This window comes from Lithobates pipiens, unplaced genomic scaffold (genome assembly GCF_037356315.1).
Source record: "Lithobates pipiens isolate NorthernLeopardFrog02 unplaced genomic scaffold, aLitPip1_a1.2 Scaffold_18, whole genome shotgun sequence".
Lineage (NCBI taxonomy): Eukaryota > Metazoa > Chordata > Amphibia > Anura > Ranidae > Lithobates > Lithobates pipiens.
In genome coordinates, this window is record NW_027507758.1 from 250,067,529 (window position 1) to 250,091,895 (window position 24,367).

Here is a 24,367-nt window from a genome sequence, read left to right on the forward strand (position 1 = left end):
ACTATACATACACAGACATAGTGAACATTATAGTGTACATAGGGGACTGCACAGACATAATGTACATTATAGTGTACATACACAGACATAATGTACATTATAGTGTACATACACAGACAGAATGCATATTGTAGTGTACATACACAGGCATGGGGGGTATTTCCAAAAGGCAAATCCACTGCATTTTGAACTTGTAGTTTGCACCTGTGGTGCAAAGTGGATTTGCCTTTAGTAAATAACCCCCCCCCCCCCCCCCCCGTCCATATACACAGACATAGTGGGCTATTTACGAAAGACAAATCCACTTTGCACTGCAAGTGCACTTGGAAGTGCAGTCGCTCTAAATCTAAGGGGTAGATCTGAAATGAGGGGAAGCTCTGCTGATTTTATTATCCAATCATGTGCAAGCTAAAATGCTGTTTTTTATTTTCCCTGCATGGCCCCCTCGGATTTACAGTGACTTTACTTCCAAGTGCACTTGCAGTGCAAAGTAAATTTGCCTTTAGTAAATAAGCCCCATAGTGTACATTATAGTGTGCATAGGGGAACATGCAGACATAACGTACATTATACTGTGCATAGGGGAATACACAGACATAGTGTACATTATCCACTTAAAGCGGTTGTATAGTCCTTTTTTTTTTTTTTTTTTTTACTTTTACCTACAGGTAAGCCTAAAATAAGGCTTACCTGTAGGTAAAATTAATATCTCCTAAACCTGTACGGTTTAGGAGATATTGACGCTTAATACAGCCGCTGACGTCATGCGGGTCATACGCATTTAAGACCCGGCTGAAGGTCCGGCAGAACTGCTGGGAAAAAGACTCCCGCGCATGACGTATCGCGGCACGATACCCAGAAGACACGCCGAAGCAACATGTCAGCTCCCTCGGCATGGATCGGGCGAGATACCGGCGCCTCGTTCTAAGGTGAGTATTTCATAATGAGCTAGTATGCGCTGCATACTAGCTCATTATGCCTTTTCCTTGCAGGTTGTTTTGTTTTTTTTTTAAAAGAAAAAGATGCGGGTTTACTCCTGCTTTAAGCTCCGGACCATTTTGCTGGCCAAAGACCAGAGCACTTTTTGCGATTCGGCACTGCGTCGCTTTAACTGACAATTGTGCGGTTGGCTGACGTGGCTCCCAAACAAATTGACGTCCTTTTTTTTTCCCACAAATAGAGCTTTCTTTTGGTGGTATTTGATCACCTCTGCGGTTTTTATTTTTTGCACTATAAACAAAAAAGAGCGACTATTTTGAAAAAAAAAAAACAAATTTTTTACTTTTTGCTATAATAAATATCCCCCAAAAATATATAAAAAAACGTTTTTTTTCCTCTTTTTTTTTTTTTCTCCAGTTTAGGCTGATACGTATTCTTCTACATATTTTTGGTAAAAAAAAATCGCAATAAGTGTGTATTGATTGGTTTGTACAAAAGTTATAGCGTCTACAAAATAGGGGATAGTTTTATGGCATTTTTAATCATTTTTTTTACTAGTAATGGCGGCGATCAGCGATTTTTTTTTTTTTTAATCATGACTGCGACATTATGGCGGACACATCGGACATTTTTGACACGATTTTGGGGCCATTCACATTTATACAGCGAGGGGTGTGTGTGGGGCGATGTGTGACACTACACTGAACTCCCGATTACAGGGAGCTGTGATCAGTGTCATTAGGCAGAACGGGGGAAATGCTTGTTTACATTAGCATCTCCCCGTTCTTCCTCACCGTGAGACTATTGTGGGTATCCCCGCAGACATCGGGTCCACAAGCCGCGGCAACGTACAGGTACGTTAACCTGCCGGTACGTGTATATCCATAGTCATAGTGTACATTATACTCTACATAGGGGAATACACACATAGGGGGTTATTTACGAAAGGCAAATACACTTTGCACTACACGTGCACTTTCAGTGCACTTGGAAGTGCAGTCGCTCTAGATCTAAGGGGTAGATGAAATGAGGGGAAGCTCTGCTGATTTATCATCCAGTCATGTGCAAGCTAAAATGCTGTTTTTTATTTTCCTTGCATGTCCATAGGTAAAAGTGGTTGTACAGAGTTTACAATCACTTTAACTCTGACACAGAGGGGTTGATATACTAAAGGCAGGTAGGCTGTTTACATTGCAAGGGAATTTCCTTATTCACTAAGACCTGGGGAAAATCCCCTTGCAAAGTGAAACTTCACATGCAAAGTGAACAGCCTGTCTGTCTTTAGTAATTCAACCTGAGAGCTTACACAGGGAGTCAGGGCTCTGACAAATGAATGGAATAACAAAGGAGCATAGGAAAGGTAAGCATTAGTAGGGGTGGCTGATAAAGAGAACCTGTCACTCTGCTCTAGATGAGCAAAGTGAATGATTCTCTTTAATCACTTACAGACCGGACCATTTTGCTGGTCAAAGACCAGACCCCTTTTTGCGATTCGGCACTGCGTCGGTTTAACTAACAATTGCGCGGCCGTGCAACGTGGTTCCCAAACAAAATTTGCGTCCTTTTTTCCCCACAAATAGAGCTTTCTTTTGGTGGTATTTGATCACCCCTGCGGTTTTTATTTTCTCAAATCGCCTTTCAGGACAACCCCGGAGAGAGTAGCTCCACCTTGCAATCAGGAAACACATGCCCACTTTAAAAAACACCTCCTCCTCCTCCATGGCTTCAGTTATTGTGTTTCCTCCTTGGAGGAAGCATGTGCCTGAACCAGGGAGAGCTACACTCTCTGCAGGGGAGTAAGGCTTACCTTTTGTTGCAGGTTGTTTCTCTTTGACCCCCAGCAGCATCTCCACGGGGAGAGGACTCCTGGAGCTCCTGGTCCCGCCATCTCACGGGAGTAAGGACCCTCGGAGTGCCGGCGTCGGGTGCCCGGTGTCCGCTTGTTAGCGCAGGGAGGGCTCTGTTGCTGGCGGAGGCCGCTGCAGGTCAGCGGCATGGCTCCGTTTTCGGCGCCGGGTCCCGGGCGGCGACGGCGTCGTTCACGGTGACGCGCGGGCGCTCTGAGGGGGCGTGGCGCCGTGGTTCAGCGCCTGGAACGCAGGGGTCATGGGGCGGGTCAGGTGACCGCGTGCTTCCGCTTCCGGCCGGCCCTGATGACGCGGCGGCCGGGAAAATTTAAAATGAGAGCTGTTTGTAAAATAGCTGCCTCACTCAAACGATGGAAGAGTGCAAGCCAGCTATGGCGGAGACAGGCGCCCCCAGCACCGGTCCAGCCCAGGTACGTAAGGTGCACTGGCACCCTCTGCTTTACTGTGGGTATGTCTTTGTTTGTTCCCCCCCTCTTGGGGGCCTGTCGCTGCAGGTCAGAGGTGGACTTCGCTCTGACCTTTTGCAGCCTAGTTCTGGGGTCTCACTAGTAGGTCTGTTTGGTGGTGGGTCTCTGCACTGGCTTGGTGTTAAGCAACTGGTTGTTGAGAGCTTTTAGTGAATTAAACCTGTATGTCGTTTCAGGAAAAATCACTAGGAAAAGCTAGACCAGGTCAGAGAAAATGTCCTTCTTGCAAAACCCCCCTCAGAGATTCATGGCAGAAGGCAATGTGCAGAAATTGTATCAGAGAATTGGTGGAAGAGGAAACATCTCAACAATATAAGGATTTGTTTTCTTCGGTTAAAGAGCTGACAAACTCTTTGAGTTCAGTCAAGTCCATCCTGATACAAAACCCTCCCGCACAGACCGAGCCCCAGAACTTACCGCCCAGCCCCAGGGCGTCGTCATCCAGACAAGTGGAAACTGAAGAGTCTGGAGACGAAGGGGGTAGTACTCTCATCTCCTTCAGGGATTCTGAGGAGGAGGAAGAGGAAGAAGATAGCAGGGGCTCCAAATTCAAGCTATCACTAGAGGAAGTAGATGATATTTTAAAAGCAATCTACACTACTCTAGAAATTCAGGAAGAAAAAGTACAACTGTCAGTTCATGACAAAATGTACCAGGGGTTGGACGAAACAAAACGGCGAGTTTTTCCTGTCCACAGGGTCCTCTCAGACTCAGTGAGAAAGGAGTGGAAGGACCCAGAAAAAGCCCCTTTCTTCTCTAAAGCTCTCAAAAGAAGGTTTCCCTTCGAAGATAAGGACTCAGAGGTTTGGAACAAGAAACCCAGAGTCGATGCAGCTTTCTCGCAGGTATCCAGACGAACGGATCTAGCCTTTGAAGATATGGGGATCCTTAAAGACCCAATGGACAAAAAAGCTGACTCCATCCTTAAAAAAGCTTGGGATGCTGCGTCAGTCAGTCTAAAACCAGCAATGGCAGCTACGGTGGTGGCCAGGAATCTGGAATGTTGGGTAGAGAAGCTGAAGAGCCATATTGAGGCGGGGACACCCCGCAAGGATCTCTTAGAGTCCTTTCCACTGATCCTGAATGCAGTCAAATACATGGCGGATGCATCAGCAGAATCAGTTAAACTGGCCGCTAGGTCTTCGGCTCTTGTAAATTCAGCCAGGAGAGCAGTTTGGCTGAAAACATGGTCTGGGGACACTGCCTCTAAGGTCAAGCTGTGTGGTCTTCCCTTCTCGGGTGACTTGCTCTTTGGTCCTGATTTAGAGTCTGTGCTGGATAGAACAGCCGATAAAAAGAAGGCTTTTCCAGTTAAGAAAAAGCAGATTGCTAAAAAGAATTTTCGTGCTTTTCAGCAGTCCCATAAAAAAGACCAGGAGCACAAGAGCAGATGGGGTTCACAGAAGGGCAAAGGCAGGGGTGGAGTCCTCTTTAGATCCCCCACAGAGCAGTCCCCTAAGAACAAGTGACAATATCTCCCCAGTGGGGGGGAGACTGTCAGCTTTTCGCGAACAATGGGACAGGCTGTCTCCAAATCTGTTCGTGAAGAGCGTTGTCGATCAGGGGTACAGGTTGGAGTTTTCAGAACTACCCCCGAGCAGGTTTTATGTGACAACATTGCCAAGGGATCAGGAGAAGGCCTCTGCAATGAAGCTGTTGTTACAGGAGCTGATATAGCAAGAGGTTCTGATTCAAGTCCCAGTAAACCAGCAGGGCGGGGGTTTTTATTCACATATTTTTCTGGTGAAAAAACCCTCAGGGAAGTACCGTCTAATCCTGAATCTGAAATTCCTGAACAGGTTCATTCGGTACAAACATTTCAGGATGGATACAATTTTCTCCATCACAAAGCTGTTGACCCCAGAATGCTTCATGGCATCCCTGGACCTAAGGGATGCCTACCTTCATATACCAATCCATCAGGCATCGCAGCAGTTCCTGCGCCTGGCATTGAAGGTAGGGAGTTCGGTATGGCACCTCCAATTCAGGGCTCTGCCGTTCGGACTCTCGTCCTCTCCCAGGGTCTTTACGAAGATTATGGCAGAGGCTTTGGAACCCCTGAAATTGAAGGGGATTCCAGTCGTTCCTTATCTGGACGACCTTTTGTTTTTTGCAGACTCCAGGGAGCAGGTCCTAGTCAATCTCCAGAGGGCCCAGTCTCACCTCGAGGGCCTGGGATGGCTTCTAAACCTAGAGAAGTCAATCCTGACCCCCTCACAGGAAATGAAATTTCTGGGGTATACATTAAATTCGATTCTCCAGAAAGTTTTCCTGCCGTTGGAAAAACAGGAAAAGTTACAGCTAGCTCTACAGCGGATACAGAGCAACCAGACAGTCTCAGTCAGGATGGCTATGGCAGTTCTGGGCCTGCTTACGGCAGCAATCCCGGCTGTTCAGTGGGCCAGGTTCCATTCCAGACCCCTTCAGAGGGAGGTTCTGTCAAGCTGGTCCCATCAGGATCCTTTGGAAAAACAGCTAAAAATTTCGTCAAAGACAAAAAGGGCTCTTTGGTGGTGGAGAGACCAGGCAAACCTCTCAAGGGGCCTGGTGTGGACCTTTCCTGTGGACAAGCGCCTTACTACAGACGCAAGTGCCTGGGGCTGGGGAGCCCATCTGGATGGTCAGACATCTCAGGGGGTCTGGTCCAAACAGGAAGCTCAAAGATCATCCAACTGGAGGGAGTTGAAGGCGATCTTTCTGGGTTTAGTGGCATTTCAGCAGAGTTTGAGAGGCCACCATGTTCAGGTGTTGTCAGACAACACAACAGCGGTTACCTACATTATGAAGCAAGGGGGAACCAGAAGCAGGAGCTTGATGGAGCTGGCCAATCTGTTGTTAGCCTGGGCAGAACAGAACACAGCCTCACTATCGGCAGTGCATCTGAAGGGCTCTCAGAATTTGTTTGCGGACCTCCTAAGCAGGCGCAAATTGCTAGAGGCAGAATGGAGTCTGAATCAGGAAGTGTTCCTGATGATCTCCGAGGCCTGGGGGGTTCCTCAGGTAGACCTTTTTGCCAGCCAGCAGAACTCAAAGGTGGACAGATTCTTTTCTCTTCACCGAGGAGATGCAGCAATAGGGTTGGATGCATTTGCTCACCCCTGGCATTACCAGCTGTGCTATGCCTTTCCCCCCTTTCCTCTAATTCCACTAGTACTGAGGAAATTCAGGGAAGAAAGGACAGACTTAATACTAGTCACTCCTTTCTGGCCAAAAAGACCCTGGTTCGCGGGTCTTCGAAACCTAGCCTCGAAGCCCCCATGGAGGTTACCACTCAGAAAAGATCTGTTATCCCAGGGGACAGTAAGTCATCCAGAAGTGGAACTCCTGCAGCTAACCGCCTGGTTTCTGAGGAGGACCTGTTAAAGGCTAAAGGTCTCTCAGATAAAGTAGTAAAGACCCTGCTGTCCAGTAGGAAGGCAGTTACACAGGCAATTTACATGAAGGTCTGGAAAAAGTTCAACTCCTGGTGCAGTTCTAGAGAACTCAAGGTCAAGAGCACGGTGTCAGTCTTGGAGTTTCTCCATGAAGGAATGGAGAAGGGTCTCGCAGCCAGTACCCTGAAGACTCAGGTGGCTGCCTTATCAGTTTTCTTTGAAAAGACTTTATCTAAAGAAACTTTAATTTCTAGATTTTTTAGGGCTCTTGCTCGAAATAGACCAGTAGCCCTTAAAGACTTTCCCAGTTGGGATTTGTCTACAGTTTTACAGGGTCTCTCGGGAGCACCGTTTGAACCCTTACAGGAAGCTTCTTTGCAGAAGGTGGTTTTAAAAACAGTCTTTTTGGTGGCCATCACCTCGGCCAGGAGAGTCAGCGAGCTCCAAGCTCTAGCTATTACAGAACCCTTCCTTAGAATTTATCAGGACAGGGTGGTACTGAGGACGGATCCAGCATTCCTACCGAAAGTATCCTCAACTTTCCATCGATCACAGGAAATAGTGTTACCTACATTCTCTGCAAGCCCAGCAAATGCAGGAGAGGAAGTTTTTCACACATTGGATGTGAGAAGATGTCTTTTACAGTTTCTGAAAGTTACTAAAGAATTTAGAAAATCAAACGCCCTCTTTGTGATATTTTCTGGATCACGCAAGGGGGAGAAAGCTTCTAAAAGTACGCTGGGTAGGTGGCTTAAGTTGGCTATAACAGAAGCCTATAAAGCAAAAGGAGAAATACCTCCCTCAGGTATTGCTGCCCACTCTACTAGATCCACGGCAGTTTCCTGGGCTGAAAGGGCCGGTGCCACGCCTGAACAAATCTGCAAGGCTGCCACTTGGTCCAGTTATTCGACATTTCTCCGGCATTACCGGTTAGATCTACTGTCTGCAGCAGATCAGGCCTTCGGGAGGAAGGTACTGCAGGCAGTAGTCCCGCCCTAGGGTAAGTTTCTCGGTTATCCTCTCCGGGGTTGTCCTGAAAGGCGATTTGAGAAAGACTCAGTTAGACTTACCGGTGACGGTATTTCTAAGAGCCTTTCAGGACAACCGTTACTTCCCTCCCTAGGTTATGCTTAGTAAATGTATTAAGTTCTACCATGGTGTTGTGCTTTCTGTGCTTTGTTTTCCAGCGTCGGAAGGCCACAATAACTGAAGCCATGGAGGAGGAGGAGGTGTTTTTAAAGTGGGCATGTGTTTCCTGATTGCAAGGTGGAGCTACTCTCTCCGGGGTTGTCCTGAAAGGCTCTTAGAAATACCGTCACCGGTAAGTCTAACTGAGTCTTTTTGCTCTATAAACAAAAATAGAGCGACAATTTTGAAAAAAACGCATTATTTTTTACTTTTTGTCATAATAAATATCCCCCAAAAATATATAAAAAAAACATTTTTTTTCCCTCAGTTTAGGCCGATACGTATTCTTCTACATATTTTTGGTAAAAAAAAATCGCAATAAGCGATTATTGATTGGTTTTGCGCAAAAGTTATAGCGTTTACAAAATAGGGATAGTTTTATGGCATTTTTATTAATAATTTTTTATTATTTTTTTTACTAGTAATGGCGGCGATCAGCAATTTTTATTGGGACTGCGACATTGCGGCGGACACATCAGACATTTTTGACACATTTTTGGGACCATTGTCATTTATACATAATCACTGCTATATAAATGCAGTGATTCCTGTGTAAATGACACTGGCAGTGAAGGGGTTAACCAGTGGGTGGCAGTGTAGGGGTTAAGTGTTCCTAGGGATGTGTTACTAACTGTGTGGGGGGGTTGGGCTTTCATTTAGAGAAACACTGATCAGCGTCACTAGTTGCTAGGCAGAATGGGGAAATGCTGTTTACACGGCATTTCCTCCATTCAGCCGCCCCGTGAGACGATCGCGGGTATGCCCGCGGCGATCGAGTCCGCGGGACCCGCGGCCGGACTCACGGGGGTCCCGACCAGCACGCGAGCGCGCCGCCGGTGGCGCGCTCGCAATGGCAGGGCGGCATTGAAGATTGGACGTACCTGTACACCAGTGTTTCTCAAATCCAGTCCTCAGGCCCCCCCAACAGGTCATGTTTTCAGGATTTCCCTCAGATGAAACGGCTGTGGTAATTACTAAGGCAGTGAAACTGATCAAATCACCTGTGAAAAATAATGGAAAACCTGAAAACATGACCTGTTGGGGGGGCCTGAGGACTGGATTTGAGAAACACTGCTGTACACCAATATGCCTGCCCGTGCCATTCTGCCGACGTACATCGGCATGCGCCGGTCGGGAACTGGTTAAAGAGGTAGTAATCCCCCAACAACCTGCAAAGCAATAGCATAATTAATTAGTAAGTATTCTACAGCTCGCCCAGTCACCGTTGAGGGGGCTGACATGTTCCCATTGCGTTTCTTCTGGGTTTGCGGGCTCCAGTGCTGTGACTGCACTCGGGAGTCCTTAGTTCCGGCAAGATTCGGCATGGGCCGCTGGACCTTCAGCACGGAATGCACTGCTGATGTCAGCGGCTGCATGAAAGGTGAATATCTCCTAAACCGTACAGGTTTAAGACATATTCATTTTACCTACAGGTAAGCCTTATTATAGCTTACCTGTAGGTAAAAATGACCAAGTGAACAAAAAGCTGCTTTAAAGCTGAAGTTTAGTCATTTTTTTTTTTTTTTAAACCCCAGGTATGCTACTTACCAGCAAGGAAGTGTGTCCTGTGGGACAGGGGCAGAAAGAGCACTGGCACTTTTGATGCGTGTCTGTAACCGGTGCAGCTGTTGGTAACCCCCAGATCACTGCAGTGGCCAACAGCACACAGGACACACTTTATTGTTGGTAAATAGTGGTTAGCAAATCTCCCTGTGAGTAAACCTTGCTAACCAGTTTTCCACGGTAACCAGTTTACAACCTAGCTGCTTATTAAGGAAGGCAGAGAACTCCTTGGTGGATAGAGAAATGTTTGATAAGCCACATTTGGTTTAACTCGTTATTGGTGACTTTGGTTCAAATCTCAGTCAGGACACTATCTGCATGTTCTCCTTAGGTGTGGGTGGGTTTCTTCTGGGTACTGTGGTTTCCTCCCACATGCCAAAGACTTCCTGGTTGGTTAATTGACCCTAGTATGTGTATGCATATATGTATGCATGTGAGATATGGAATGTAAGTTCCTTTAGGGCAGGAACTGATGTGAACATACATTATGCAAAGCACTAACTAAATTGTTGGTGCTTTATAAATTCCTGTAGTAAATACGGTAAATAGGCGGCTCCATATAGTATTGCAATAGACATTTTCTCAGTTGTATCAATCTGTTCAAAGTGAGGCTAACACTTTAACCACATTAGTCTAACACTTCCTTTGAAACATTATCGTTCTGTAGAAATGAATGACAATGTTGTACTATAGAAATTACAACATCTTTAAAGACTCCTGAAACTATGATTAGCAATAGTGTCCGAGAAAACAAATTTTGGTGGGAGATTTGACTTGCTCTTTTCCTAAATTAAATGGAAGAGTTTTTTTTACTTTACTGCTACAATTCCCAGAATCCAACCCTGCAGACCTGACATAGTTTTTCCTTTAACCTCTAGAGATCCGCGCTATAACCGATCGTTTATTTGAAGTTGTCCCGTGCACGAGTGGCCTGCGCGCCCCCTGAGGGGCGCGCACGGCGCGCTCTGTGATCAGCGAGTCTATGATACGCGCCTGATCGGAGCAAGGGGTCGATCCCAACCCCTTACCACATGATCAGCTGTCAGCCAATCAGCTGATCATGTGATCGCAACAGAGCCAGTAATCGGCTATTTTTCCTCCTCGCGACGACAGCGCGAGGAGAAAAAAAAAAGCCGATCACCGGCGGCCGTGATCGGGACATCGGTCCCGATCAAGGCCAGATCATCAGTGCCCACCTGCCCCCTGCCAGTGCCACCTAAGTAGGGGAAAAAATGAAACACATCAGTGCCCACAGTGCCACCTATCAGTGCCCACAATCTGCCGCAAAAACATTGCTGCACCTCAGTGCCACATCCGTGCCCATCAGTGTCATCTACCAGTGCCCAGCAGTGCCGCCCAGCAGTGCCACCTATCGGTGCTCATCAGTCCCATCTATCAGTGGTACCCATCAGTGCCCATCCATGCCACCCATCGGTGCCACCCATCTGTGCCATCTTATCTGTGCCCATCAGTACTGCCTTATCTGTGCCCATCGGTGCCACCTTAACTGTGCCTATCAGTGCCCACCAGCGCCGCCTCATCAGCGCATTTCAATGAAGGAGAAAAATTACCTGTTTGCAAAATTTTATAACAAACTATTAAACATGATTTTTTTTTTTTGCATTATTTTTTGTTTGTTTAGCAAAAAAAAAAACTCCCAGCTGTAATTAAATACCACCAAAAGAAAACTCTATTTGTGGGAAAAAAATTATACAAATTTCATTTGGGTACAGTGTTGTATGACCGCGCAATTGTCATTCAAAGTGCATCAGTGCTGAAAGCTGAAAATTGGTCTGGGCAGGAGGGAGGTTTAAGTGCCCAGTAAGCAAGTGGTTAAAGTATATGTGAACCATCACCTTGTAAAACAACATTTAGTTTAACCCTTTCATGACTAAGCCTATTGTTTTAGAACCCCCAAACATATATATATATTAGCAGAGAATCTAGAGAATAAAATGGCGATTGTTGCAATATTTTATGTCACGCGGTAATTGTGTAGCGGTGTTTTAAATGCAACTTTTTGGGAAAAGGGACACTTTCATAAATTTTCTAAAAAAACGAAACAGTAAAGTTAGCCCAATTTTTTTGTATAATATGAAAGATGATGTTATGCCGAGTAAATAGATACCAAACATGTGACGCTTTATAATTGCACACACTCGTGGAATGGCGACAAACTACGGTACCTAAAAATCTCCATAGGTGACACTTTAAAAAATGTTTACGGTTACCAGGTTAGAGTTACGGAGGAAGTCTAATGCTAGAATTATTGCTCTCGCTCTGCCAATCGTGGCGATACCTCACATGTGTGATTTGAACACCGTTTACATATGCGTGCATGACTTCCGTATGCGTTTTCTTTGCTGCGTGAGCTTGCGGCAACGAGGGCGCCTTCAATTTTTTTATTTTCTTATTTATTTTAATATTTATAAATTGTTTTTAAAAAATAAAATTTTGATCACTTTTATTGTTGTCACAAGGAATGTAAACATCCCTTGTGACAGTAATAGGTGGTGACAGGTACTCTTTATGAAGGGATCGGGTGTCTAAAAGACATCCAATCCCTCCTCTGCATTTAAAAGTATTCAGATCGCCATTTTCGGCGATTCTGAATACTGTATATTTTTTTTTAAACGGCGCCTTTGGCAGCCAAATAAACGGGAAGTGACATCATGGCGTCGCTTCCTTGTTTACAATCAGGAGACTGAAATGAAGTCCCTTACGGCTTCATTCCAGTCTGTCCCTAGCCGCCGGAGGCATCGGATTGTTGATCGGGCCTTCTGGTGCAACGGGAGGCCCTGTAATAGCGGTGGGAAGGGGGGACCTTCCCGCTCCTCCGGTATAACAGTGGAGCGGCTTTTAGCCGCATCGGTTGTTATCACTGGAAAGCCGATCGCCGGCTCTAAAAAAACAGTACCAGGATGATGCCTGCAGCTGCAGGCATCATTCCAGTATAACCTCCGAAAGCCGAGTACGCTCATCTGCGTACACTTGGCGGCAAGGGGTTAGAATAGAAATACAGGGCCAAACTTGTGTGTATATCTATAACAACATTATAATGGAAAATTCCTATCAAAATACTTACCGTAATTTTCCTTTCCTGATGGACTCCATGGCAGCAACGTGTGGGTTAAGTCCTGCCTCCACTACCCCATAGGACACTACTCCCATAAATCTTTGCTCCCTGCCACTGGCCGTGTTCGGTAACTAGCCTACTCCAGCCATTTGGGAGGGAACTCCTGCTGCCATGGAGTCCATCAGGAAAGGAAAATTACGGTAAGTATTTTGATAGGAATTTTCCATTTTCCTGACAGACTCCATGGCAGCAACGTGTGGGAAATAACTCGCCAAACACACCCGGGTGGGCAAAATACTGAACAAAAGATTTATTTAACACTGTCGGCCGACAGGACTTTCAAACCAAAATCAACAGAGGATAAAGATGCTGGCTCAACACAATAGTGAGACATGAAGGTATGAATTGAAGACCAGGAGGCCGCTCTGCAGATTACATCAGGCGCAACATGACGCAAAGCCACACATGAGGTTGAGAGACTTCTGGTAGAGTGAGCTGTAACCGCCTCAGGAGGAGCCAAGCCCTTCTCTCTATAAGCCCATTGGATTGCCTGGACCACCCAAGCAGCGATGGATCTAACGGAGGCCTTAGCGCCTCTATTTTTCCCGTTAAATAACACGAAGAGGAAGTCAGATTGACGAAAAGAAGCTGTAACATCCAGATATTGTTTTAGAGTAACTCCCAAATCGAGTGGATGTGGATCCGGACTTCCAGCAGAATTGAAGGTAGGAAGAGTGATTTCCTGGTTTTCATGGAAAACGGAGGTAACCTTGGAAATTGTTCCCAACATCGGAATTAGGACTACCCTATCTGGAAAGAAGTAAGAAAAGGTTCCTTTGCACTTAGAGATTGAATTTCGGAGATTCTCTTCGCCGAAGTTATGGCTACCAGAAAAGAGGTTTTAAGGGTTAATTCCCTGATTGAGAGCGTTTTGTCAAGTTGAGAGAAGAAATATAGAACCAATGGAAGGTCCCATTTGGGGAATCTAGGCTTCCTTTGTGGCCTAAGCCTGACTGCTCCTTTGAAGAATTGTTGGACCAAGGGATGATTGGCCCATGCGACTCCAGAAAAAGCTGAAATTGCTGATACCTGGACCCGGAGAGAACTAACCGAAAGGGAGATATCCAATCCTGATTGTAAAAAGCTTAAAACGTCCCGGACTGTCAGGGTATTACAGGAACTGGACCTTGAAGACAAGTGATTTGCAAACTTCGCCCAAATTCTCTCATAAACCCGGTTAGTACTACTTCTTCGTGCACTAAGAAGAGTGGGAATGACTTCTTCAGGACAGCCTAAAGCCTTCAACCGTCCCCTTTCAAAAACCAAGCCTTTAGGCGCAGGTGATCCGGGCAAGGATGTAATCTCGACCCTTGAGACAGAAGGTCTGGTCTGGATGGTAAAGGAATTGGATCCCTGACACTGAGGAGCATCAGAAGCGGAAACCAGGGTCTGTTGGGCCAATAAGGGGTTATGGCTATCACTTCTGCTGTCTCTGACCTGAGTCTCCTCAGGAACTGATGAATGATAGGAGTTGGTGGAAAGGCATAGGCCCTGTGGAACCACCATTTCTCCGTCAAGGCATCCACCCCGTAGGCTTGAGGATCCCTGTACCTTGAATAATACTTCTCCAGTTTTTTGTTGCAGGGAGAGGCAAACAGGTCGACTTCTGGGGAGAGCCCCATCGTCAGGATCCAGTTGAACACTTCCTCGTGCAGAGACCACTCGCTGTTGTCCAGAAGTATCCGGGAAAGAAAGTCTGCCTGAACGTCCTGAATCCCCGGAACATAAGTTGCTGTCAGATCCTTCAGGTTCCTCTGAGCCCAGGTCATGATCGGTTCCACCTCCTGGAGAAGGGATAGACTTCAGGTACCCCCTTGCCTTCTTATGTACGCTACTGCTGTGGTATTGTCTAGCCTGAGTAAGACCGAGGCTCCTGAAATCAGATGCCGAAAGGCTTGCAGAGCTTGAAAGGCTGCCCTTAACTCCAGGATGTTTGACACCGTCCTTCTGGAGGGGAGAATCCAGGTGCCCCGAGCCACTTCCGCCAGACAGTGGGTGCCCCAGCCTCTGTTGCTGGCATCCGTTGTTATGGTGACCCATGAGATGGGGAGAATGGAATGGCAGTTGCAGAGATTTTCCCGTTGGAGCCACCACGGAAGGGAATTCCTCATGGATAGGGTGATCCGAATCAGCTGGGTTTTGCTGCCTGACCATTGATGAAGGAAACCCTTCTGAAAGGGCCTCATCCTCCACTGTGCCCACCTCACCATCGGAATTGTTGCTACCATAGTGCCTATAATTTTCAGGCATTGGAGAGCCTGGAGATGAGAGACAGAGAGGGCTGGACGGATTCTGTCCCTGACCACTGACAACTTCTCTTCTGGTAACGAGATGGTGCCTCTGACAGTGTTGAATAGGGCCCCTAAGAACACCAGCCGCTGAGATGGGTCCAGCTGGCTCTCTCCAAGTTCAAGATCCACCCGAACTCCTGTAGGGTGGAGATGACCTGCTCCCTGTGTACCATAAGTTGATCCTTGTCTTGAGCCAACAGAAGGTCGTCTAGGTAGTGATGTAGACGAATCCCTTTGGTTCTCAGAAGAGCTACCACTGCCAACAGTACTTTTGAAAATACACGAGGAGAAGTTGATAGCCAGAAGGGAAGGCATGTGAATTGAAAATGGCTTTCGCCCACGGAGAAGCGGAGATGCTGCTGGTAATTTTCTGCAACTGGGACATGAAAATAGGCGTCCTTGAGGTCTATGGAGACCATCCAGTCCCCTGCTTGAACAGATTGTTGAATTGTGGATAATGTCTCTATCTTGAATTTTTCTTTTTTGATAAAACTGTTCAAGTGAGTTAGATCTATGACTGGCCTCCAGGCCCCGCTCTTTTTCTGGACCATAAACAAAGGAGAGTAGATTCCCATGCCTCGCTGAATGACTGGAACATGGATAACGGCGCCTTGAGCCAACAAAGATTCCACGTAGGCTAGAAGAATTAGCCTTTTTTCGTCTGAAGCCGGAAGAGAGGTGGGGACCCATCTGAGCCTGGGAGATTCCTTGAAGCTCCAAACATGAGGAGACAGTCTTGACGGTCCAGAAGTCTTGGATCGAGGCAGACATAGCGAAAGTGGAAAAGACGAGCCCCCAGCTGCCCTCTCTGAGCGGGCCCAACCTCAAAAGGATTTAGTCGGTTCCCTCTCTCCCTTTAAATCACTTTTTGTATATTTTTTTAAAAGAGGATTGTCTTGATTTCCAGGACCTGGAAAATTCACGGCCCGGTCTGTAACTGCGAGCTTCCCTGGCTCGTTCTTGGTACTGTCTCTTTGAAAAAGACCTTCTCTGGGCTTGCAAACGCCGGTCCTGGGGAAGGAGCCCCGACTTCCCACCAGTGGTTTGGGTAATAGCCTCATCCAACTTATTGCCGAAAAGGGAGGACCCTTCAAAGGGGATACGGCACCATACTTGTTTTGAGGCTGGGTCTGCCAGCCAAGGGCGGAGCCACAGAGCCCATTTGGCCGTAAAAGAAGAAAGCATCACCCGAGCCACCAGGCGTATGATGTCGATAGAGGCCTCCCCAAGAAAGGCGGAGGCCAGCCTAAGTTCTTGGACAGGCGAGCTCTTAGCCGTATCTTCAGAGATATTTCTAAGCGTCTCATCTACACTATCCGTCCATATCTCCATTGCTTTGGACATAGTGGCCAGAGATAACGCTGGCTTACAGGCCATTCCTGCTGTGAGATACTCTCTTCAAATCAGCATCAATCCGTCTGTACAGAACATCCTTAAAAGACACAGTATCCTCTAAGGGAAGTGTGACATGTTTCACCAGCCTCATGACTGCTGCGTCTACCAACGGCGCTAACTCCAAATGCTTCACCTCTTCTTCATTGAAAGGATAGAGTTTCGAAACCTTTGATAGCATGGAATTTTTCTTCTCCACCTTGCCCCATTCATCTGTGATAATCTCACCTAGCTCAGAGATAAAAGGAAAATTAATCCGTTCCTCCTTTAATTGCTTAAAGAATTTTTTCTGTTTGGAAGGAGCAGTCACAGAATCTTCCCAGTTCAGTGTCTCTCTAACAGCTCTGACCAGAGGAGGAAGTAGAGCGAAATCAAAACCCACGCAGGGATCACTTTAATCAGAGTCACTGTCAGATATGGCAGCTGAGGGGGTGGCTATGCGCAGAGGATTCCCAAGTATCCTGCAGCTGAGTCTCCCTTCCTGGAGAAAGTGGCTGCTCTGCCGGGGGAACATAGGACTGGCCCTCAATATTTCTGAGGGACTCCTTAACAACTTTTTCCACCAGGGTTTTAAGTTGTTGATCCGCGTCGCCCCTTTCATTGGAAGCCTTGGCGTAGCAAGGGTCGCACAAAGATTTTCCTGCCGGTACAAGAGCTCTGCACCCCCAACAGGCACTAGCTGAGTGACTAGATTTAGTCCTCGAGGAGTGCGACCGTTCCTCACTACGGTGTCCTGATCTTGAGGAGGAACCATAATGTTTTGATTTGGAAGAGAAGTGCCGGTGATGCGACTTGGAGGAGTCGCTCCCTCTATGAGAGCTGCGATGCTGTTCTGACCTGGAAGGGCTGAAACGGGAACAAGACAAGAAACCACAAAAGACAAGATATCAGGACAGAGCTAACAGATATATACCCCTCCCCCCACCAGACCTTCAGGTGATCATTAAAAATACCTTTTATGAGAGGGCTGGCCACAGACAGGCGGTAGAGAATCCATGTCCTCAGCGATATCCATACGCGCTGAAAAGATGACAAGGGATCAGTGCAAGGGACAGGGAAGGGATAGCCACCCTGTCCCAGAATGCCACTTACCAATAGATGCAAAACAGAGGCAGGGGGAAGTCACCGCAACAGCCCGCAACCATTCCCAAAGCTTGCAGACTAATTCCCCGTTTAAATAGCCCGCCCCTGTGATGTCACCGCCGTGCCTGTGCGCATGCGCGAAATAGCGGCACTTTGCCGCTATCGCGCATGCGCGAAACCAAGCCTCGATCTCAAACCGCATGCGCAGTACGGCCGAGAACGCAAACCCGGAAGTAGAACGGCGGCTGGAACGCGGAAGAACCAGCCGCCATGCCTGCACTTACAAACAAACAAACAGAAAAAAACGAGGACAGATAAAAGATACACAAACTGCTGCCATAATGAACTATAGAACCTGTCACCACTCCCACCACGATCGATCACTCGGCCGAAGGTAAGGTAAGATGACACCGGACTTTCCAGGGGGCAAAACAGGTCACCTGCTAATAGCTGGCTATCCGACCAATGTGCAGCCTGCCTGCCAGTGGCCAGGACATGGGCTTCTTCACAGCGCCTCTTCCACTGCCCACTCCATACCCTGCTAATAGCTAGGGCTTAGCGGAGTAATGCGACTTTTCAGACCCAGAGTCGCAGACCGGCCAACCTCGATCGTGGGGATGATAAATCTTCAGGTAGAAAGACCACCTCTGGGTCCTTCGGAGGAGGACAAAAAAAGAACACAGCCAGGGGCAGGGAGCAAAGATTTATGGGAGTAGTGTCCTATGGGGTAGTGGAGGCGGGACTTAACCCACACGTTGCTGCCATGGAGTCTGTCAGGAAAAATATTTTTTAAGTGATCACTTAACCTTTTTTTTGTTTTGTTTTTTTATCAAATCTCTTTTTTATTTAATTTTATCACAAAAAATAAAATACAAATTTTGCATTTATCCAAATAAACATCATACATTAAAACAAACATTTCACTGGGACCCCAAACTACTCCCTTGGTTGACTACCCCCACACCTCTGGGCAAGGAATGGGCCCTGCTTTGCCTATTACGACCATCCTAGCCAACTGGACAACCATGACCAAACCCTCTGTCTCTCAAGTTAGCAGGGAACTCATGCATCTTCTCTATCGGGACAAATTAAATACAAATCTTCTTCACGCAAAAGCCAAACAACGCTTTCACAACAGATGGGACATGTTTATAGCCTCTAAGCTCACCCCTCAGGAACGAGCCCACCTTGAGGACCACTCCTTCATCCATAAAGGACACTCGCCAACGGCGATAGTCGCTACAACCTAAGCCATACCATACAGGTCAACGTACTCCTGACCCTCTCCCCCTCGCACGGGGACATGCCACCTTTTACCGACAGCTAGGATTTATGCAGTATCCATCCCCCCCCCCCCCCCCCCCATAGTTATTCTATACTCCTTATATAGTATATTCTCTGTTATCCTGGAGCTCCCTGTTACAAAACATACCATGGTACCCTACGATTACCAGATCCATCCAGTTGAGGCCTCCCCTTCTCCCTCCTTTGGGGAGAATGGTAGGTCTTCCTTGATCACTGTACAGAATGTTATGTTCCTATTAAAATCTAGGTCATATGACTGTTTTCACTCGATCTGTACACTACAATGAGAAAATTCCTTGTCCTTGTAATTTTGTATTCTCTGTAATATACCCTTTTTCAATAAAATTTTATTTAAAAAACAAAACAAAAAACATTTCTATCTTCTTGTATATCTCAACCAAGGGATCTCAGTTTTATCTATTACCTTTCTTTATTATATTCCCCGTTCCTTTTTTTCTTCTTCATATTCATTCTCACCACATTCATACTCTACCCATTTTTTCTCAAAAAAAAAAAAAATTATATATAATTATCCAGCTTCCTCTCCCTTTAACCACTTCAGCCCCAGAAGATTTTTACCCCCTTCCTGACCAGAGAACTTTTTGTGATTCGGCACTGCATCGCTTTAACTGACACCTCCTCGCTGTCAGCTGTTTCAGAGTTCCTGCTAAGCTCAGTCACCTCCGTACCACCGCTGCTCCAGTGTTCCTGCCAGGTTACTGTGCACCTCTTTGCAGCCTGAGATTCTGTTCTCCTGCTGCACTACAGAACTCCTCCCAGTTATCTGTTCCAGTCATCAGTTCCAGCTTGCTGTTCCTGCCTGCCTTGCTTCAGCTACTCCAGTGGTTCGGACTAGCCCCACACCTGCCATCCATCAGGCACTTGTGCCACTCTGAACTCTTGAGTACCTGTCTCATCTACCAGGGGTTCTCGAGCCAGAGGCTTGCGAGAGGCCGCTCCCTGCATTCTGGGCTCCAACACCAGGTACGTGACACCCTTGCTCTCTAGAGCCTCAATATCAGCAGTAGTGCTACTTTGCCTGATTTGGCTGAAATGCTGGTCTGCGAACCAGGCATCTAAGAAAGCACTGGCGGACTTGCCCTTCCAGAGAGTGAGGCTATTTGGAGCCTCACTGGATGACATTATTAAGAATGTTACTGGGGGTAAGAGTACGTTACTCCCACAGTCCAGGAAAGTTTAGGAGCCACGCCATAGGCTAGGGCCCCCCTTTTCCGCTCAGAAGCGTATTTATCGTCCGCCTGGGTCGGCAGGTAAGCGTTCCCAATCCCACAAGGTGCCTGCTGAGGGACAAAAGCGCCCCTGGTTTCGCAAGCCAAACAAGCCTGCAAACATATCTGTTAATGCATGAAGGTTTGCCCCCGCCCGACTCTCAGGTGGGGGTGTCGCCTTCGGGAGTTTTCAGCTCGGTGAACTTCCCTGCTTTCTGACCAGTGGGTCTCCGAACTGGTTTCCTCAGGGTACAAGATAGTTTCTTTCTTGTCCACCAAACAGATTTTCTCCCTCCAACCTTCATCTTCTTTCGGCTCATTGGGAGGCCCTGTTTGGGGCAGTACAGGACCTGCTGCTGCGCGGGGTGATAGTACCTGTACCGACACCGGAAAGGTTTCAGGGGTTCTACTCCAATCTGTAGTCCCAAAGAAGGAAGGGGTCCATCTGGTCCTCGACCTCAAGGCCTTCAACAACTTATTGAAAGTACAAATGTTCAGGATGGAATCAGTTCACTCAGTGGTCACTGCACTCCATCAGGGGGATTTTCTGGCATCCCTGGACATCAAGGACACATACTGGCATGTCCCCATATGCATCAAGTATCAGAAGTTTCTGCGATTTGTGGTCGGGGATGTTCACTACCAATTTGTAGCTCTCCCTTTTGGCCTGGCGTCGGCACCAAGGGTCTTCACCAAGGTGCTAGCCCCAAATTTGGCTTTGCTGAGGCATCGAGGGATCACAATCATGGGTTACCTGGATGACCTCTTTCTGTGGGCCCCTTCCGCCTCAGAATTAAGGGAGGATGTGGCAATCGCCATGCAAACTTTTCGGGAGTTTGGTTGGGTACTGAACCTACAGAAGTTGGTGTTTGTGCTGACTCAATGCCTGGAGTACCTGAGCTTGCTTCTGGACTCCTCAGAGGCGAGAGTCTTTCTCCCTTCAGACAAGTTGCAGACTCCTCAAGCAGCTGTAAAGTTGTTTGTGTCCTGCAGGTGGTCTTCACTGCGCTTCTGCATGCGAGTTCTGGGCCTCATGGTAGCCACTTTCGAGGTGGTACCGTACGCTCATTTTCACACACGAGTCTCGCAGAAGGAGATTTTGTCAAAATTGAACAAATCTCCATTATCCCTGGATTGTCAAATTCGGGTCAGCCAGTTAGTCATGGATTCCCTTCTCTGTTGGCTGAGGAGGTCTCCAGCCCTTCGGTCTGGGAAGTCGCTCCTTCCTCTTCATTGGACGGTGGTCACAATGGACGCCAGCCTGACTGGTTGAGGGGGGAGTTTGGGGCATACAGTCAGCCCAGGGTCGGTGGACCCAGGAAGAATCCCAACTGCAGCTCAATGTACTTGAGCTTCGGGCAATGAGGCGGTGCCTCTCTACATGGTCACAGAGGCTGCAGGGGCATCCAGTCAGGATTCAGTCAGACAACGCCACAGAGGTGGCGTATGTCAACCATCAAGGAAGAACAAGGAGCTCGGCTGCACCACTGGTGGTCGCTCACATCCTGCAGTGGGCAGAGCGGCGTGTTCAGGCTCTGTCGGTTGTGTACATTCCGGGAGTAGAAAACTGGCAAGCGGACTACCTAAGTCATCAGATGCTGGACCAAGGGGAATGGTCGCTACATCCGGATGTATTTCAGCTCCTTTGCCTGAGGTGGGGCATGCCAGATGTGGATCTCCTGGCTTCTTGACTCAATCGGAAGGTACAGAGGTTTGCGGCCAGGTCAAAGTATCCCTGGGCGGATCTGGCAGACGCATTGCCTGATTTATGCCTTTCCCCCCCACTCAAACTTCTACCACGTCTGCTTCACAGAGTTGAATCCGAGGGGATTCTGGTGATTCTGATTGGCCTCGGCATCCCTGGTACACCGACATAGTACAAATGGTGCCAGATGTTCCTTGGCGACTGCCAATGTGAGAGGACCTTCTAGCGCAAGGTCCAATGTTTCATCCTGCTTTACCATCACTGGCTTTAACGGTGTGGCTGTTGAAAGCAGAGTGCTAAGGGACCGAGGTCTGTCGGATTTGGTAATATCCACTATGTTGAGGGCACGGAAGTCATCTTCTTGGAAGATTTATCATTGTACGTGGAAGGCCTACATTTTCATGTGTGAGGAGATGGGGTGGCAACTGCGTACATATTCACTTTCCACTTCACTTTTGCTGTTTTTGCAGTGAGGCGTGGATCAGAAACTTGCATTAAGCACTATTAAGGGGCAGATATCAGCTTTGGCTGTGTTTTTTCAGCGACCCTTGGTGGCTCATTCATTGGTGAGTACGTTTGTTCAGGGGGTTCGACATATGGCCCTTCCAATTCGACCACCGCTGCCTCCGTGGGATTTGAATCTGGTGCTCTCGGTGCTTCAGAAACTGCCATTTGAAAACATTAGGGAGATTCCCTTATTGACACTTTCTCAGAAGGTGGTCTTTCTAGTGACCATTACATCTGCCAGGAGGGTTTCTGAGTTGACAGCCTTGTCTTGCAAGTCTCCCTACTTGGTCCTCCACAAGGATAAGGCGGTGCTGCGTCTGGAACCTTTGTTTCTTCCAAAGGTTGTTTCAGCGTTTCATCTAAATGAGGACATTGTGCTTCCATCCTTATTTTCTCACACCCTAGAGAAGTGGCTTTGCATTTCCTGGCCATTGTCTGGGCTCTGTGGGTGTATCTGTCTGCTACAGCTCCTTTTTGGAGGTCGGACTCCCTGTTTGTATCGGTGGCTGGTCCAAAGAAGGGACTGGCGGTCTCATCGGCCATCTCTCTGTGGATCAGACAGACTGTAGTTCAGGATTATGCCATAAGGGGATGGGTGCCTCCCTTCCTGTCACGGCGCATTCTATCAGGGCAATTGGTGCCTCTTGGGCTTTCCGGCATGAAGCGTCTGTTTCTCAGGTGTGTAAGGTGGTGACCTGGTCGTCCGTTCACACTTTCACAAAATTTTACAAGGTTGATGTGAGCGCATCTTCGGATGCTTGCTTCGGCTGCAAGATTTTGCAGGCGGCTGTTTAAGGTTGCAACTCCTCCGTTGAGGAGCTCTGGTTGTTATGGGTGAAATTATTGTTGTTTTCTGTTCCCACCCCTTGTTTCTTTGACAATGCTTGGGGACGTCCCTAAGGTCAAGAAGAGATGATGTGTCCCGCAATGAACGATAGAGAAAATAGGATTTTTGTACTCTCCGTAAAATCGTTTTCTCTGAAGTTCATTGACGGACACAGCACCCACCCCTCCTTCTGTTTGTACTGCTTTTGACAAACTGAGCTGCTGGATGCAGTGTGAGGGGTTATAGCCAGTAGGACGGCCCCCTGGGCGGTATTGTGCAAGTGTTGCTGTTAACACTTTCTGCCTAGTCCTCTCCTAAAGGGGCGATATAACCCTAAGGTCAAGAAGAGCTGCTGTGTCTGTCAATGAACTTCAGAGAAAAGGATTTTTTTTTTTCCCCACAAATGGAGCTTTCTTTTGGTGGTATTTGATCGCCTCTGCGGTTTTTTTATTTTTTGCGCTATAAAAAAAAAAGCGACAATTAAAAAAAAAAAACACAATATTTTTTACTTTTTGCTATAATAACCCCAAAAAATATATATAAAAAAAAATTTTTTTTCCTCAGTTTAGGCCGATATGGATTGAAGTGTATATTGCTTGCTCTTTTTTTATTATTCATTTTTTTTACTAGTAATGATGGTGATCTGCGATTTTTATCGGAACTGCGCCATGGCGGACACTTAGGACAATTTTGACACATTTTTGGGACCATTGGCATTTTTACAGTGATCAATGCTATAAAATTGCATTGATTACTATGAAAATGTCACTGACAGTGAAGGGGTTAACCACTATGGGGCAGTGTAAGGGTTAAGTGTGTCCTAGGGAGTGATTCTAACTGAAGGGGGGTGGGGACTGTGCAGGGGAGATGACAGATCGTCTGTTCATACTCTTTATGAACAGACGATCTGTCTGTTCTCCTCTCAGAGAACTGGAAACTGTGTGTTTACACACATAGCTCCTGGTTCTCCGTTTTTGCCCCCAACGATCGGCTGAGCTCTGTGGTGATTGCGACCGCCTGGCACTCGCATCAGCTCCGTGGGCGAGCGGGGGGTCATCTATGGCACCAACGTACCTTGACGCCGATTTGCGCAGCCGAGACATGTTGCCGCAGTATAACTGCGGCGGCTGGTTCGGCATGCGGTTAAGCTGCAGGGAGGTGTGTCAGCACAAGTCTTGTTCATTGGAGGACAGGCAGGCTGTGCTGATAGTACAGCCAGAAAACTGACCACGCTGAAATGGATGTGCTTCTATGCCTAGTGTGTTCAGGTTGAAACACACAGAGGGACTGGGAGGATCACCAGCTATTTCACACAACTCGGTGACAGAGGTTCTAGCTTTCCACACCATTACTTCTGTTGTTGCTGCCTGAAAGTTTCCTTTACTTTTTGTCTGAAAAGCAGTAAAAGCTGACAGGGATTTCAATCCTTTACAACTATACAAAAAAATTAAAAAGAAGTTTTGGCTATAGATACATTTTAAAGAAAACCTTTTA

At 47.3% G+C, this 24,367-nt stretch overlaps 1 long non-coding RNA gene across 1 annotated transcript in view; it reads left to right on the forward strand.

Moving 5' to 3' along the window:
• The window catches only part of LOC143987771 (uncharacterized), a 58,209-nt gene that overhangs the window by 303 nt on the left and 33,539 nt on the right, over positions 1–24,367 (forward strand). The window lies entirely within an intron of this gene.